The sequence below is a fragment of the Cheilinus undulatus genome, linkage group 6 (assembly GCF_018320785.1).
Source record: "Cheilinus undulatus linkage group 6, ASM1832078v1, whole genome shotgun sequence".
NCBI lineage: Eukaryota > Metazoa > Chordata > Actinopteri > Labriformes > Labridae > Cheilinus > Cheilinus undulatus.
In genome coordinates this window covers 40,624,267-40,642,842 of record NC_054870.1, presented here as the reverse complement: position 1 = coordinate 40,642,842, position 18,576 = coordinate 40,624,267, and positions in this window count along the sequence as shown.

Here is an 18,576-nt window from a genome sequence, read left to right as displayed (position 1 = left end):
TGGTTCCATAAATGTCAACCTCCTGGTGGCACCACAGCGGGTGGGGGAAATCTCAAAGTCATAATTTCAGTTTTGCACCAATGTGGTTCACCAACCTACAGACCAATGCTGCCGTCCAGTGCAGCGTTCATGATATAAACAAATACTGAAAAAAAGGCTCACAGTTGAGCACTGAGAGGAAAAATTAAGACTTCTTCATTCAGACAGTTTTGCCTCACTGATGAAGATACCAACATGCTTTACAGCAGGTGAGGCCTGCAGCTCCCCTGCATAGATCACTTCATTCTCACACACATATTTTACACCAGTGAATGGCGTGAATCCCACAGTGGAGACACCAATCAGATCAGAAGCTGATGTTGAATTATGGCAACCTCAGTTTGAAGGAGGAATGTGCTGAGGATGAATTTAGAGCAGGACAGGTCTCAGCTTGGTCTAAGCTCTCAGAAGGACTCCTCTCTCTCTTTCTCTGCTTCACCTCCACGCTGAGCTCTCTTAATGAAGACCAGAGGCTGGTTACAGTCACTAATCAAAGCCAGCTCTAGAAACAGACCTTTAGCTGGCTGCTCATTTCTCTCCCTCACCTCTCCTTTCTTTGTCTTTCCTCTAAATCATCTGTCCTCTCTCCTCACCTGTCACTGACTCTGCTTCCTGTTTTTGTCCCCTCCTCTGACAATCTTCTCTTTCACTTCCCATGTTCATTTTTCACCCTCTCTGCTCCTTGTTGGAACATCGATGACGTACGTATGTTGTTAATGTCGAGCTTGGAATAGGCCTCAAGGATCACATGGCCCATTAGAGGAGAGGAGGTAAAGGCAAATAACTGCAGGCCAACAAACCACCATGTCAACACACGTCGTACACCCTCATATAAACATGATCTCACTTCACATTTCTGTTTCCATTCTACAAATACAGATATTTTTGCTCCAAGAATCCATTTAATATCATACATCTATTTTCATTTTATGTATTGTGTCAATATTAATGAGTTCAAAGAGTCAATACCAAACACAGAATTATACTCTATCTGTAGACAAGTTTAATTCTGTAATGGGGTTTAAAGGCCTTATTTTGTCTTGTTAGTCTACAGAATATTTTCTTCAAGTCTTAGGGATCATCAGAAGGTTTTTATTTTGTCTAATGTGAGTCCAGCCTTTGTTTTCTTTATGGTCAGCAGTGATTTTGGCCTTGAAACTCTCCCATGGATGCCATGTTTGCCCAGTCTCTTTCTTATTGTTGAACATTGAACATAAACACTTAACTGAGTCCAGTGAGACCTGCAGGTCTCTGGATGTTGTTCTGGGATCTTTTGTCACCTCAGTGGATGAGTCATCAGTACACTCTTTAAGTATTTTTTTATTGGGCTGGCCACTCCTGGAAAGGTTCATCACTTTTCCAAGTTTTCTCCATTTGTGGATAATGGCTCTCACTGTAGTTTGCTGGAGTCCCAAAGCCTTAGAAATGGCTTTGTAACCTTTCCAGACTGATGGATGTCAATGACTTTTTTTCTCATCTCTTCTGGAATATCTTGAGATCGTATGGTGTGTTTTTCAAGATCTTTTAACCTACTTCACTTTGATAGACTGGTTCTATTTAAGGGATTTCTTGATTCAACAGGTCTGGCAGTAATCAGGCCTAGGTGTGGATAATGAAACTGAACTCATTCTTCCAAAAAACATGGCTAGTCACAGTGTAATTCATGATTTAACAAGGGGGAGATTACTTATTCACAAAGGGCCAAGTTTTCTCTGTTTGTGTATAATGGCTCTCACTTGATCAAGTGAGGCCTGAATGTCTTTGGATGTTGTTCTGAGTTCTTTTGTCATCTCCTGGATGAGTCATCGATGTGCCTTGAGTAATTATGGTAGGCCAGCCACTCCTGAGAGGGTTCATTGATGTTCTGAGTTTTCTCCATTTGTGGATAATGGCTCTCACTGTAGTTTGATGGAGTCCCAAAACCTTAGAAATGGCTTCGTAGCCCTTTCCAGACTGATAGAAGTTGATGACTTTGTTTCTCAGCTGTTTTTTAATTCCTTCAGATTGCAGCATGATGTGTTGCTTTTTGAGATCTTCTGGCCTACTTCACTTTGTCAGACAGCCTCTGTTTAAGGTTTTTTTTTTTTTAATTCATCAAGTCTGGCAGTAATCGGGCCTGGGTGTGGATAATGACACTGAAAATTGGCTAAAAAGTGTGGTTAATCACAATTCATGATGTAACAAGGGAGGCATTTCTTCTTCACATAGGGCCAAGTAGGTTTTGTTGGCTATTTCTCTTAATAAATGACGTCATCATTTTAAAACTGCATTTTGTATTTACTCAGATTATCCTTGTCTACTGTGTCTACTTTCTCTCTAAGTGTGCTTTCTTTTGTAAACTGCTATGAGTTTGCAAGTGAACTGGGAACGTCTTTTTTAGGGCAGCAGCTTCCAACCTTTCTCCTATGAGCCTCAGGTAAATCATGTATATTATGCTGAATCATGAGTGTTTTCGTCTTGTTAGTTTTTGGTCCATGTGCTTTTTTTTTTAAGTGTTCATGTAAATGACTTCAACTAAAAATGTCACGAAGAAACATTTTCCATCACTGCTGTGATTATTTCTTCTCATTTTTCAGGGGCGTTGCAAAAACATAAATTTGTTTCTGTGTATTTGTGTGTTTGCAAGTGTATCTGTGATATGTCTGTCTGTGAGTCAGTTTATGTGCATGCTGATCCGTACCCATAATCCCTTTCATGTCCATTTATTCTGTCATGAAAAATAACCTTCTATGTCCCAGCAGGGCAATCACTTCAAAGGCTCACTGCAGGATGAATAGCATGTAACCATATCTCGTATTTGTCCATGTGAAAGGGGACAAGATACTCTGTCTTCGCTCCTCTCCTGGTGCTGTTTCCTCGCTCTGATTAATAGACTTTTGATTGCAGCTGCAGGCTTGTGCACACACACATGGAGCTGCATGCTTGCCTGCTATAAAAACCTGCTAAGTTACAAAGAGAGCACGTAAAAGTGACAGTCACATTAAGCTGCTCTATCATTCTGACTGACAGCTGTAGCTTTAACTCTCTCTTTAAACTCTCTTTAGGTGTTTTATGTAATGACCGGGGCACGTTAAAGCAGTAAAGAGACAGCAGCTGCGGTGTTACGGCTCAGTGAGGACTGAGAATAGAAAGACATGGGGGGTGGTCCTAAGAGAGGGGGGTGGTAAAGGGAAAGGGCAAAAGATGTGGATTAAATGGGGGAGAGGGTGTTCTTTACAATTACATCATGAGACCAGGTTAACAAATCAATCTGGTAATGTTTTTACTTAGAAATTTTACAAAAAATGTGTGTGCACAAACAGACCTCTTTCAGCAAAAATGTACTCTGACTTTGTTTCTGCCAATGCCCCCTGTCAAATTTCTACATCATGCCGCCATCGAAGGAAATTAAAGAAAAGACCAGAACAAAGTCATTGACATCAATTGGTCTGGAAAGGGTTACAAAGCCATTTCTAGGGCTTTGGAACTCCAGCCAACCATGTGGAAAGCCATTATCCACAAATGGAGAAAACTTGAAACAGTGATGAACCTTTCCAGGAGCGGCTGTCCTACTAAAATGACTCCAAGAGTGCATCAACAATTCATCCAAGAGGACACAATAGGACCCAGAGCAACATCCAGAGACCTGCAGGCCTCACTTGACCAACGTGACAGCCATATCCACAAATGGAGAAAACTTGGAACAGTGATGAACCTTCCCAGGAGTGGCCAACCCACCAAAATTACTCAAAGAGTGCATCAACAACTGATCCAGGAGGTGACATAAAAACCTAGAAAAACATCTAAAGACCTTCAGGCCTCACTTGACCACAGTAAGCCCCATTATCCACAAAAAGAAAAGTTGGAACAGTGGCAAGCCTACCAAGGAGTGCCCAGCCCATCAAAATTACTCTAGGAGCGCATTACATCAGAAAAGTGTGATTCTTGACTCCGCAGAACACTGCTCCACAGTCCAGTGTCAGTGTGCTTTACACCACTCCATCTGACGCTTGGCATTGGACTTGGGGATGTGAGGCTTGAATGTAGCTGCTTGACCATGAACACCTTCAATAAAGTTCCCGCTGCACAGTTTTTGTACTTAAATTAATGCAAGTAGATGTTTGGAACTCTTCAGCTATGGCATTGGCAGAGCGTTAGTGGCTTTTATGCATCATGCTCCTCAGCAGTTGTTGACCCCACTCTGTGATTTTAAATGGTCCCCCGCTTTGTCACTTTGTTGCTGTTGTTCCTAAATGCTTCCACTTTCTAATAATATCACATACAGTTGAAGGGGTGAAATTTCACGAACCGTCTTACTACAAAGGTGGCATCCATCACAGTAACATTCTTGAAGTCTCTGAGCTCTTCAGTACAACCTATTTTGTATCACAAATGTTTGCACTTGGAGACTGCATAGCTAGGTTCTTGATTTTATACACCTGTGGAAACGGGTCTGAAAGAAACACCTGAATTCAATAATTAACAGATGTGGCCAAATAATGTCTTCCATATAGTGTATTTTGGGGCTAGTTTGTTCATTTTTTTTTTTCAATAGTTTATTTGTGAAAAAGCCTTAGGAGTCAATTTGGCGAATTCATGAAGCAAGGACTAAAATCTGTAATAGCTTTGGTTTTAAGTCCATCCATGATTGACGGTCTGCCGGTTTGGCTGGATTTTCAGCACATAAAAGGGGAAATACATTTCTTTTTTAGGAAAATATCATGTCTCTTGACATTCTCGTTAGCATTTATGAGTTTTTGATGTCATGTCCAAAATGCAAATGTATCTCTTGAGAATACTGAACCTCAAAAAAGGCCTTCTTCTACAGGCACAGTGAAACAAGAATACAGCTTAATTTGAATGACTGAGTGCTTTGTATCCAGGAACAGTGCATGTATGATTTTTCTTGCATTTCTAAATATTTACTTTTGATCATCTTTCCAAATAGAAGGAGCCAAGATACCATTTTATTTTTGGGAAACACTGAGGGAACAAAGCTGTGGTTAGGGAACAAAAGAGTATGGGTTCAGCTGCACGTGCGGAACTATTTGTACGCTTGAAATAATATTATCAGGAATAATTGTAGACCAGTCTGTCTGATGCTGCTATTACTAATAATGACTTGCATTGAAAGACATGTTCTTATATCTCCAGAAGTCATCAAACTATGTTGAATGAAGTTTCTATTAAATGCTATTTCTTTCAAGCAGCGGGGTCGGCTTTCACTTTAAACTCTGATTTATGTGTGAGTGGCTCTCAGCTGTGTCTGGCACTCATTCACCTGTTGCAGCGTCTCTCTAAAGCAAAATGTGTCCACATACTAGCTCGATGACAGACGCCATCACTGCAGCGAATAACACTTGTGTTGTTTGACACACATGAGTGAATGAATAATGAAATATTAACAAGCTCCATGTGTCTTTAATGGCTTTTTTATCGCGCAAATGGATCAGGTTTTAAAGACAGGCCAAAAACATCAACTGTGTGAGGACGCTTTGACTAATGTTGGAGCCAAAGGGGCTAAAAAAGAAATCGGAAAATGAAAAGAGGGATAAATGGAGAAGAGGGGTATTGTGTGTCGCTGCTTTTGTCATAGATTAAACATGCGGTCGGGCCTGAAGCCTAAGGCATACTGTTTGTGTTGTGGTTTTCAGTTTCAGTGACAAAATAAACTGCAGGAGCTCTTGCTTGTGAGAAAAAGTGTGTTTGCATCTGTGTATCTGTCCTGGTGTTTAGTGTGTGTTTATGTATGGTTGCAAAGTAAGAGAGCACACTCGTGGAGAGACGCGGGTATAAACACAGGTCCACGGTTCACTGAATATACTGCTTTTAAGGATTGAGAAAGCATAATAAAAGTAACAGAGCCATCATAAAGGAGCAGAACCAAACCAATATGCTGCAGTGAAGACTAAATTTAAGACATTTGGGTTCAAATTTAATGACTTTTATTTCTAAACGTTGTCTGGGTGACTCATGTTCCTTAGTGACCCACTGAAAGAGCTTCTCCTGAGGAATCCTGCACTAAAAATTCAAGATGATATACCAAGATAGAATTCCTCTGATTCATAAAAAAAAAAAAACACAACTACATGACAACACTACATCATGACTCCTGACTTCAAAAAGCAGATTTAGCCAAACCTTCATGTGTCTCTGAGCTACTCCTCACCTCCTCCTGGGCAACATCACAGAAAAGCAGCTGAAGCATTTTTGTTCCCGTGCTCAGACAGCGCCAGGTGTGAAACTCTTGAGGATCCACCGACAACCTCAGCAGCTCCTGAAGTCCAACACCAGCTGTGTGTTTCATGTGGCCTCATCGTGGCATAAAAACACAGCTGAAACCATAAAAAAATAGCACAACTGACATTAAAATCTGACTTTATGGTGAAGTATATAGTGGATATTGTTCAAAAGAACCTGGGAAGGCTTTGTTTTATTGACTGTATCTCCAGGATGTTCAGACTGTAAAAACTCCCTATGCTGGTTTTTATTATTGAAACTCCAGCTCAAGCCTTTTGCCTGCAGTTAAAACTTGTGTTTCTGTACCACACAAGAATAAAAACATGATTATGAGTCATGTGTGATTTTTAAAGATGATTAAACTTTATGTGATGACAAGAAAAAGTTTTAGGCGGCTAAGAAACCCATTTGAGGGACAAAACAGTAAATCAAAACATGACATGGATTATTTCTTTTTTAAATCAGAAAAAAAGAGAAGAAAACAAGGCGGGGAGCGAGGACACTTAGTAGGCAGAGGCTGAACATGCAATGGGTTGTTTTGTACTTGATTGTAATAAGGTTGTAAGCAAGGTTTTGACACGTATGGGTTATATATAGTGCTTTGCTTTCAGTTATTTTCAGCATATGTGTAAAAATTTCTTTATTTTACTTATTTATTTAAATTCTAGTTTCCAAATGTGCATGTGCACACCACAGTGCAGCTCTTCTGCTCTTCCTCTGAAAGTTGCCTGATCTTATTCCAGTAATATTTAGCCGTACATTTCATGCATAACACAACTTACAATTTGACCACCAGGAGGAGGGTTGTTGTTGATGCATAACAATCAAAAATGAATAGAGTGTAGAATAATTTTCACAGCATCAACTGCATAAAAGCTGTTAAAAGTAATAGGAGAAGTTCATGTGAGGTTAACAGCATGTATAAGACATGAAAAAAACATCACATGCAGAACATGATGTTCAGGACATTGCATCTTTTTTGTAGGAATTTTGGAAATAAAAACTAATTGTGCATTTTCATTGCTGCAGCCATACAGCACCCTTATATTTTCCTTCAGAAATGTCTGCAAATTTGAACACCTTAGACTAGACTTTGCTTATCCTGCATAAATGCACCACACCAAACACTGACGTCAGGGGGTAATTCACAAATTACCAGATGTCCCTAGGTAATACTTATCCCTTTGGGAATAGGGCACAAGAAACGTTTCATAAATAAAAGAAGGAAAAAAGGTCAGAGGTTTAATGTGGGATTCAATTATGTATGGACCTTTTAAATAAGTGTATAACCCAGGATTAAATTATGTGGATGCCTGTTTTAGAATCATTTTGCAAACAGTGGTTCCTTTAGGTTTGTTAGCTTTAGCTAAAGCTAACATAACTATATTAGCTTAGTTGTAAACACTATGTAAGACAATGTAGCTCATAAGCTTTAGCTTTAGCAAATGAGTTTCAGCAAGTGTAGAAAGTGATAACAGAGCTATGTAGCTATGTAGGTAACATAGCTACATAGCTCAGTTAGCAATGTTAGTGTATGAAAATGTAGCATAAGCTAATGTAGCCAAGATAGCATCTTTAGCTTAGCTTTTTTTATTACAACAAAAATATAGGTTTATGACAGTTTCAAAACTGTAAGAGGTGTGTAGTCTTCAGCTACATTACCTATGTAGCTAAGGTAGCTAACATGACGAATGTAGCTCAACTAGCTTTAGCCTTAGAATATTTCATGGAGGACAACCTTTTTCTGTAAGCAGACTTTTAACTAACGTTGAACCTTGAAGCAGATGAGCGACAGCAGCAGAAGACCATGCTGGATGCCACTCTTGTCATCTAAGATCAGGAAAACAGGAGTTTCCCCTTGTGGGACTAATAAAGGAATATCTTATCTTGAAAAAGGCTCCCCAGGGCGCAGGTGGCTTAGTGGTTTAAGGCGCGCCCCATGTACATGGTCGGCCTGGGTTCAAATCCGGCCTGTGACACTTTCCAGCATGTCTCTCCCCAGCTCTCTCATCTCTGTGTCCAGTTCCATCCACTGTCCTCTGCTGTCAACAAAAGCAGGAGAAGCCCCCCCCCCCAAAAAAAAACTTTTAAAAAAAGAAAAAGAAAATGGATCTCCAAAATGTGACAATACAAGCTGAGAAAAAGGGTTGAATGGCAGGGACAGAATTTGGAACCAACATGAAAGCCTAACATTCAACCACCCTGTCCATGTCTACAGTGGCTCCTGCGATGTGATTGGCTGATTTGCCATTTGTGTTACCGAGCAGCTGAACAGTTATACCTTGTGAAACGTTCTTGCTAAAGAAAAGAAAGCTAATCTTCACACACATTTTTCATCCAACTGTTCAGCTTTAAAACTTTCCATGCTGCAAAAATACCACTACACCCAGTCTTAAGGTTGTCATTTTTTGATTCTTTGATACAATCTGTTTCAAGTCAACACATTCTCCATTATATCATTACATCAAAAAGAACCAAAGCTTGTAAAAAACCTTCAGATCTTCAGTCATATTTCTAACGCAAAGCAGGCACATGAGAAAGAGAGAGAGCAGAGGTGGTCATTTCAGACTAACAGGTCAGTTCAGTTATGAGCAATATCATCATTATCTGAATTGTATAAATACTTTTCTGTTTTTAAGAACAAAAATGCTGCCAGTATATCCATGCAATTCACTTTTGATGGTCTATTTACTTTTGACAGTGTGCAAGCGTTACCTTGGGCGATGTTATATCAATAGATCATATCTGAGCAAAATTTAGATTTTGAAAAATGAAAATGTAGATTTTTCCTTTAATGCTTCATAATCATACCAGCTGACAAGAATCCTCCTTATTTATCAGTCTAATAAAGCTGCAAAATTTCCAGTCTCCTTGATTTTTCATCTAAAGTAGATCTGTAAAAAGTGAGCCTGATGCTGATGCCTTTGCTGGCAAGAAAGGTACCAGCAATGCCAAAAATGTTAAGCTTCTATGAAAAATGTCTGAACAGTTGGAAACGAAACTCGACTGACTGAATGAATGGACAATGTCCATGTTTTCCTCATGTTTTGCAGTAACGTCTGGCAGACATCCTCTGCATTCTGCTCTGTTTGGAGCGTTAAAATACACTGCACACTATTAACAAGGCAGCTCTCCTGAAACTACACAGTGCACTTTATCCCAAAACGGCAATTCCAGTTAATTTCCTCCAAACATTATTGTAAAAATTAAAACTTTTTTTTTTAGTTATTTCTTCTTCAGCCATCATTTTTGTAAAGCAGGAAAGAAATTACAATTGTAAATTAGGCTTGTACTGAAAAAAAAAATTAGCTAATCTTTAGGTGATATCCCCCCAGCTCTAATTATGCTTACAATTTTTACCAGGTAAAAGCAGGAATTTTGCCAATACAGGGTGTTTTTCTTTGTTGCTGGGTAAAAACAGGGATCAACATAATTTGTTTTATAAGTATCATATAAAAGTTTAAATTTGGGTTTTCTGACAACCCTCACTAGTCTTTGCTCTGTGAGATTACATGATGAGAAATGAGATCATGCCAGCTTTTATGTTGGTCCTACCTAGATAATCATTTAAATAACATCTCTTTTAGAGATGATGATTTGAAATGTTGGAGAATATATGACCCATGTCTGCTTCTGTGCATGATATAACCACATTTTCAAATAGGATTTAGGTCAGAACTCCTGTAGTCTGAGCTTTTAGGAAACAATAACTGAATACGGTGTCTCTGCCTTGTAAAAAAATAAAAAAGAAGTGCCATGTTATTTGGCCTGTATAAGAAGAGACAATATGAGGAACAAAATGCCCCTTTTTTTCTTCCAGGTTTAAAGAATCTTGAAACCTGCATGCGTTTCTAAAGCCATTGTCCAGCACATTGTTCCTCCTCTGATTCACCATCTCTGGCTCAAGACTTTGTTGGCAGGTCATTGAGGTGGTCCATATGTCAGTGTGAAGGCTCAGAGCTCGTGACTCTCTGGAGGATGTAGAGGAAAGAAGACAAAAGGCCGAGCCAGCAGGCCCTCAGCCTCTCAGAGCCTCAATGCAGCGGCAGCAGATCTCCCACTGGGACCAGTTCCCTGTACGTTTTTAAACCAGTCTGATCTATGGAAACTGGTCTCTTCCACATAATACGTTCAGTCATCCATACTGCAGCCTCCTGGGTCACATGGTCTCTTTTTAAAGGTGAATAGTAGTTAAGGAATGTTTGACCGTCTATTAGCATGTGACAGATTCAGCTCATCAGTGACTGCATGTAGAGTCATGCAGTGTCAGCTTCAAAATGTCTCTATAGAGGGCTTCATAAAAATTGTTTAATTAAAGTGTTATTAGGATTTGGCTGTTAGGATTTCTCTGAAAGCAGCAGACTTTAACCATACATCTTTATGTGTGAAGCCTGATTTATACATCTGCATTGAATCAAACCACAGTCATGCTGTACAGTGGCAGTTTCCAGTTCCACCACATTCTCCGTTTGTTTGTGTACAGGAAACCATGGCAGCTGAAACCGAGTGCATTATGTTGGAGCCATTGAGAAAAACTGAGCTGCAGTTGACGATGCATTACTGGAGAGAAGAATAGAGAAGAGATATCAGAGGAGATGGAAGTTATGGCACTGGATAACTTGAGGCCGAGGACGGGGGGATTTTTCCAGAGGTACTGGAAATGTGAAGGGAGGATATGTGATGCTACCCAACGGACCAATCACAACACTTGTGGTCTTTGTTGTTTCAACATTTCTGAGGAAGGAAGCTGCTGGCTTTGTGTGTAGGCTCCTGTTTAGGTACAGGGCCATACAAGCCTACAGCATAACTACAGCAGAGATTCAATGCAGAGGTACAGATCAAACTTTAGAGGATAATATATGATTGAGAGAGCAGAAAATAACCCACAAAATATTGTAGGAAAAATATGTCAAAACAGGGTCTGACATGATTTTTCAATGTAAATCTTGAAGAATAAAATGTTTTTCTCCTTGTCCAGTTTTCTCTTTTATTGCCATTTTTTCTTCCTATTTTAACCTATAGCATATACAAATTTAAGAGACATTTTTCTTTTTTAAAATATATATCCATTTGGGCTTTTAATGGCTTTATTTTAGGGAGGAGGGCAGTGGATAGAGTCAGAAATAAGGGTGAGAGTGTACAGGCGAGGTATGTGGGAAAGAGGCCACAGGCCGGACCTGAACCCGTTCTCAAGCTTCTCCTGCTACACAAAGTCTACCAATCATACACAGAAGCCCTCAAATGAAATGCATAAAAATATTTTCTTTAATAATTCTGTTTTTCTGTGATAACATGAACATTTTGATAGTTTTCTTGCAATCTTTTCTTGATGCAGAATGTTTTTTTTCCATTTGAAAGAGGTCAGTTCTGTCAGTTTCTTGAGATCTCAAGAAATCAGCTTGTTACCTGTTGTTATTTTGAGATAATGAAATAAATGAGTCAAGATCTCAAGCAAGCATTAAAAGTTAACAATAAAATGTGAAAGTCAGTTGGTTGATAAGTTGGTCAATCAACATCTCAACACAAGGATCCAGGATTTGGTTTGTACTGAATTGAAACTGTGTGTGCACTGCTCCTCCCTCTCTCACAGCCTGTACCACCGCTCCCTGTTTTTTCATAGGTCAGTTAATACTTTTAATTAAGTCCCTTTATCACTAAAACACACATATAAATGTTAATATGTTAATGTCTGTCACAGACAGTTTAGTAGAGGAGAGAGACATGTCTCTAGGGCCCCTCACGTCTTATTCTCAGTTCACAGCAGGAAATATATGCTGCATGCTGTCTGGGCAATATTTATGTTTGTAAATGTATTTATTTATTTATCTACTTTAATTTAAAAAACAATTTACCTTGTTTCTTCATATTTTCCTCTTCATACTAGCTTTAATATTTCTTTTAGACATAATTTTTGACTTAAACTCTTTGTGTGGGCTAAAACAAGTGGACCCTGTTAAATGTTATCATAATAAGATAAGAAAAACAGTTTTCTGAAGTTATTATGTATAATTCTAAATGGTTATTGGGATCACAGAAATCAAATGAATATAGGGAGGTGCATGCTGGTTGTATTTGAGTCAATCATTATTACAGTATTCATAACTAAGACTGTGCAGTTACTTAACATTCAGATTAAATCACAATTTTGAAATCACAGAAGGTACAATTTTTCTTTACCCCAAAAATTTGTGTAAAAATGCAGTTCAACCCTACTTCAAGTACTTTAAATTCTACTTCTTTTTTGTTTATGGTTTTTATCATAGAAATTGAGATGACAAAGAAACAACTTTTTCAAAGTTATTCAGCCCTATTCATGATACTAAAGATACTTTTTTAACTGTCAGAGATCAGGGACCCCCACCTTCCTGTGAGGAGGAAAAAGCGCACAATATTGCACAAAGTATCATGTAACTTGCATTTTAGGTAGTTTTAATAACTTTTACTTGCATATAATCACAGATATCACTTAATAACAACATTTGTATTTAAATTTGAACTCATTTTAACAACATTTTTTAAAATAATAGATAAAATCTATGATTTTTAATTGGTGAAATTTCTCTTTGTTTGTGGAAAGCATCCAGCGACCCCGATTCACTGTCTCGTGACCCCCCCTTTGGGAACCTCTGATCTAGACTAGGAGGCTGCAATCAGGGCGCTGTCACTGATTAGGCTGATCAAGGGGTAACATGCAGTTTTTTCCTCCTCAGCGACCAGTGGGTAGGTCAGTGCATGGGTGTAATTTCAGTCAAGCACCTTTTTCATGGGTTACAGGTCTAGTATGCAAGTTTACTTTGGCTAATTGACAAAGTTAAAGAAAACAGAGACAAACTGAACAAAAAAACAGAGCTGGACATAGTTTGAGAACAAATGTTCTTGAGATTTTTTATGTTCTTAAAGGAAAAAACTCTCAAGGACACCTGCTCTGCCTTCAGAGCTTCAGAGAACAACCTGAGCTGTGATTTATGCGCTGCCATCAAAAAAGCACTTACCATGTTCTTTGAGTGTACAGTATGAAATGAGTGTGCAGAGAAAAGCAGAAGGACCCCTGGAGAGAGACAGACCTCCCAAATCAGAGAGACGGACAGATGGTATGCAGAACACGGCACCACAACTCAGACAAATGCACCGGCCCTGCACAGGTAGCACCTCTCAACCGGATCACTTTAAATCAACTTCAAAACTCAGGAAATGCACATTTATTCAATGCAAGCAGTTTAAAGCCAGTGGAAAGCCATATTTACTTTAAGATACAGCACCTTTTCATACAGATCTACTGTAACAGCACCATGACGAAGCTCGGCCACATGACTGCCTTTTAACTATTACACAAAACCATACAGCAGCGTTATATCGCTGCTCTGCTGATTTTTTTAAGGGTTACAGGCTTGGGAAAGCAACAGAGAAATGATGGGCAAACAACAGCCTGCAATACACACCTGCACACACTCAGACAGAGCAGTAACCTCTGGTGTTTAAAATGTTTTATCTCACCATTAAGAAACAAATCAGAATGAATTTTTTCCAGACATAAAGGATTCACCCCTCTCGTTTAAACTCAGATGACTCCCGCATTATGACAGGGAATGCTTGTCAAAAGCACACTAGCGCAGATGTCAGACATGTCTGGCCACACCTCAACAGCACAGAGAAATGACCCACACAGCAAAATAAGACGTTTTTCTGGCTGACCACTGGGGCCAACCCTACACATGGGTCTGTATGTGACTGCCTGACTGACTGAGAGACTGCACTTTCAGAGCCCTACAGAGTTGTGTCAGCGAAGGAGAAGCAAGTATCTAATGGTGGTTCATGGAGCATGGTGGACCTCCACTGACGCCATTCTGTTGCTATGGGCGGGGTTTAGTTGTACGAGCCAATTGCAATGGCTGACTCCAGTGCTGTGGTTAGCTTGGATGTAGCTTCAACATAGCAGCAGTTTTATCAGAACTGAACCACATTTCTGTATGAAATAAAAATTAGGTTTTCATTCTGCTTCGGCGTTGGTTTGCGATCATAACGGTTGGGGTCTGCTGGTGTATCCAATGGCTGCTGCCGCGGTAGCGTTTAGCTTGGATGTAGCTGTAAGAAAGCAGCAGTTTAATTAGAACTGGACCACATTTTCCTTTGAAACAAGAATTAAGAGTCACATCGAAGGCTTGTCTTGGCAGAGAAGATGTTTTTGCACGTCTCCTAACTAGTCTTGGCATAAATTTATTTACAGAAGAACTCCATAATTCACAACTACAGCAGCAGTAGCCTGTCTGCTCAGCAGAAGCACATGTGTAGAACCTTACCTTGTCTTTTCCCTCTGATTGGCTGTCATGAATGTGACGGAACGATCCTCCAACCATGTTTCGAGATTTTTTTTTTTAAATTCCTGCATCCCAAATGCTTTCCCAAATGAATGTGCAAAAAATCCACGCAGTAGTTATATGGAACAGTCAGTCAGGCATTTCAACAGACATCCCTGACAGCTGTGATCACACATATACTAGGTTTAAAGCTAGTCTTGTTATCTTTAAGATGAAGGTAATTGTCTGTTCATGTCTGTTTGGCATGGTGGATGGTGAAGTAGTGACTCTTGGATGTTGGAGACACCTGTTTAGCCCTCTTCAGGTATAATAGGACTAACTGAATGAAACATCAGTGAACAGGGGTTCCCATTTGACAACCCTGACAAAGTGTTGGCATTTTGCTGCCCATCAATCTTCATGGTTGATTTTTTAGGGGCCAAGATTAAGGGCATAAGTGGGTTTGGGGATTTCTTCACTGAGCTCTTATCTTTTCTGTAGGGCACAAGTATATTGGATTTACTTCAAATTCTCTTTCAAGGTTCTTTTTTTATCTCTCAGATCTTTTTGAGAATCTGAAGTGTAACATCATATTTGTATTTGTACAACTACAAGCCAAATTTGATGATGTATCAGTGTCACAATCTGAGCTGTAAACATTCTTAGGACTTTTTCTTTCAATGGTAAGACAAAAGTGTTTTATTAGAGCTGATGCAGATGGCCAAACAAAGAGAGAATAAAACAACTGAGCAAGAACATCAGCAGCCAGATCTGCTTATTCAACATATACTGCTACATACTATTCCCCTCTTTATGAGAGAGTAAATCTCCCTGATTGTGACAGAAATGTTGAAACACATGAATGTGCTCTCCAATGACATGACACAGACTGCTCTGTTTACAGCTGTCGTGTGTTTAAGCATGGCTTTGGGACAAATTACTTTCAGTCGTACTGCATGGTGCTTGTGCACTGTGTACATTTCTTGTTTAAGCAGACTCACACAGGTCAGGGAGGAGATAGAGTGTAAAGTGTTAATGTGTGAGCAGGATGGTGAGCTGTTGTGATCAGAGCACTTTGATGTGAAAGCCTCTGAAGTCACATTTCACCTCAGTCTGAGAGAAACAAGCACAAATACTTCAGCTTTCACTCTGTGCTCTCTCCTCCCTGCCTGCTCTGCCTTTCTCTTTCTTGGTTTCACACAGAAACACACACATACACAGACACACACTTGCCTGGTGTAAGCCTTTGTAGCCTGTGAGAGAAGTCAATATGTGTCCTTTCAGCTGTCAGCTGATTCTGCACCAAGTGTCCTCTCCTGTCTGTCTGTCTCCATGGAGTCATCTCCAGCCATGTCCACACATGCTCTCCTGAAAATTTCAACAACATTTTTAGGACAGGCTGCCGCTGAAGTCTTACTGAAATGCTTCTTCACACATGTTCCTCAAAGCAGGAGATTTACCCTGCTGACAGGGATGGGAGGGGTATATGACTTAAACACATTGTGTGGACAAAACTATTCAGTCGCCTGACCATTACACCAGCAGGGACTGTAATGACATTGTTTTCAAATACATGTACTTTAATATGAAGTTGGCCCCTTTTTAGCTGCTTTGACAGCCTCCACTATTCTCGGAAGGCTTTCCACAAGATTTTGGAGTGTTTCTGTGGGAATTTGTGCCCATTAATTCTGTAGAGCATTTATGCGGTCAGGCACTGATGATGGAAGAGAAGGCCTGGCTCATAATCTCCACCCCATTTCCTCTCAAAGGTGCTGGATGGGGTTAAGGTCAGTTTAAGTGAAATAAGGCCAAATATCAAAGCATGATATTAATCTGCGAAGAGGAACGAAGACTGGCGGCACTAGCTTTAAATGTTAGCCACGCTGTAGAGAGCGCAGGCCCACATCATACCCGCTGACACAAGAACCCTGTGAGGAATTTAAAGATTTTTCTCCTCGTTAAACTAGCCAGTTAAACACAATTTAAATGAGCATTTAGCTGAATGGGGAAATAGATGTCTGAGAACATCCATAGACAATGGGTCTGTTTCAAACACCTGAATTTAATACAAACAGATGTTGCCAAAGAATTTTTTCATATAGTTTAGCATTTGTAACAAAAGCACTGAATGGACTAATGCTAACACTAGCAAATGCTGGTGTTAAGGTTTAAAATGTAACTATTCATTGGTGACTTTTAACTGAATGTAATGTTGAGGACAGAAAGAATACTTGCAAACACCACTGTGTAGTCTAATAAGAATATTTTGACTTTTTTTATGAAGAATCCTAGCAAAGATGTATTTGTGTGGACGGCTACAAGACATTGAGGCTTTTGCACGCTAAGATCACTGCCTGTGTATTCAGGGGACATCTCTTTCTGTTTGCTTTTCATGAGTTTCTCAGTTTGTGAGTGAGGCAGTTTAAATCATTGGACAGAGTCACTGGCATTTGTGTTAAGTAGGCTTCTTTTATTTTGTTACTTTCTCTTATTACTTTATCTCCCTAATACACCTAGAACGTAATTATCCACTAAAATGCATGGTTGCCTAACCAAGGAGGACAGAAATTGCATTGGTTTAGTATTGTACAGTCTATGGTCACATGCCAGTCCTACCTAATTATTGTGTATTTCCTAAATATTTCCTGCTGTAGTGTCACATCAGCTCACCCCTACCTCACTAAAGATTTACTATGAGGCTGGTGGGAAAAAGTTTGCATAAATTGAAGTGGAAAAATACAGCTGTTCACAATCTCTGATACATCTCACCATGAAGCATACAGGAAGCTTTTCAGTGATATTGTGCATGTGTGAATATTGCTTAGAGCACCATTAAAAAAAAAAAAAACTATTTGCAGTGTACATAGCAAAAATTTCTCTGATGGAAAATTTAAGAAACAAACCGATTATCAAATTTCTAAGTATATTGGGCTAAAGAAAAAAAACAGAATTCATCCATCACTTACCATTCAGGCTTGATGCAGCAAATTAAAAGCATCAAAACTCTGTTCCCTTTTTGATCAACCTTTTTCTCCTCCCTCATTTCATGATAAAGCTGGCTGTCAGCAGGTGGTTTGCTTTCCCACAGCTCTGCAATGAAAGGATATGTCTCCAATAAATGCACAAACAAGAACAGAAAATACAAAACCAACCACTTCTGCACATTATTCATGTTGCCCTGTGATGCTGGAGAACACATCCTCAGTCCATGTAAACACAAGCTTTTGTTTTCTGCAGAGTAAATGATTGCAGAATATATTTATACTGTGGGATTATATTTAGTCCAGTTGTGTCCATCTGGCTTAAACAACTGTAAAAGTATCTGAGGTATGAAAACATCATAGTAACAAAGTTTGTGATCAGTGAAAACACAAGCCTCATTTATATGTGCAAACACTGAAAGTAGACATTTATATATACAATCAACTCAGAGAAATACGTTGCCGAGTTTTCTCTGGAAGGAGATGAAGGACAAACTGACTTCACATCTGCATCCTGTTAAATATGCTAATAATTCCACAACAGTGAGGCTGTGCACGTGCAGACACTCACATCCACTAACATTTGAATGCTTTAGCAGGCTGTAGAAAGATAACTGTTTAGAGATTCACTTAACCAGAGAGGAGTTTCACTCTCCTCCAAACTAAAGCTGGAACATGTGTATGTTTTCTCTGTATCCCTTGTGTCTATTTATTCAAACCATAACAGAATACTTAACACTCATGTGAACCCTCTCCAGTTACACCTTTAATGAATTTGGGCCAATGAAGTCTCAGAAAAGACAAACCATGACTAAAAACAAACACGTGCACACAAGCATCTCCTGTTTCTTTTCATAGCCCTGGCAATAACCAGAGCCGAGTCAGGCAGAGGATACGTAGGCCTGGAGGGCACCTCTGTGTGTCTTAATAGGCTGAGATAAATGTTTTTTTAAATAAATAAAAAGCAAATTAGACTCCTGTGAAATTTTCTAACCATGCCAAAATACCCCACATGACACAGGTCGACTTAAAAACAACACATT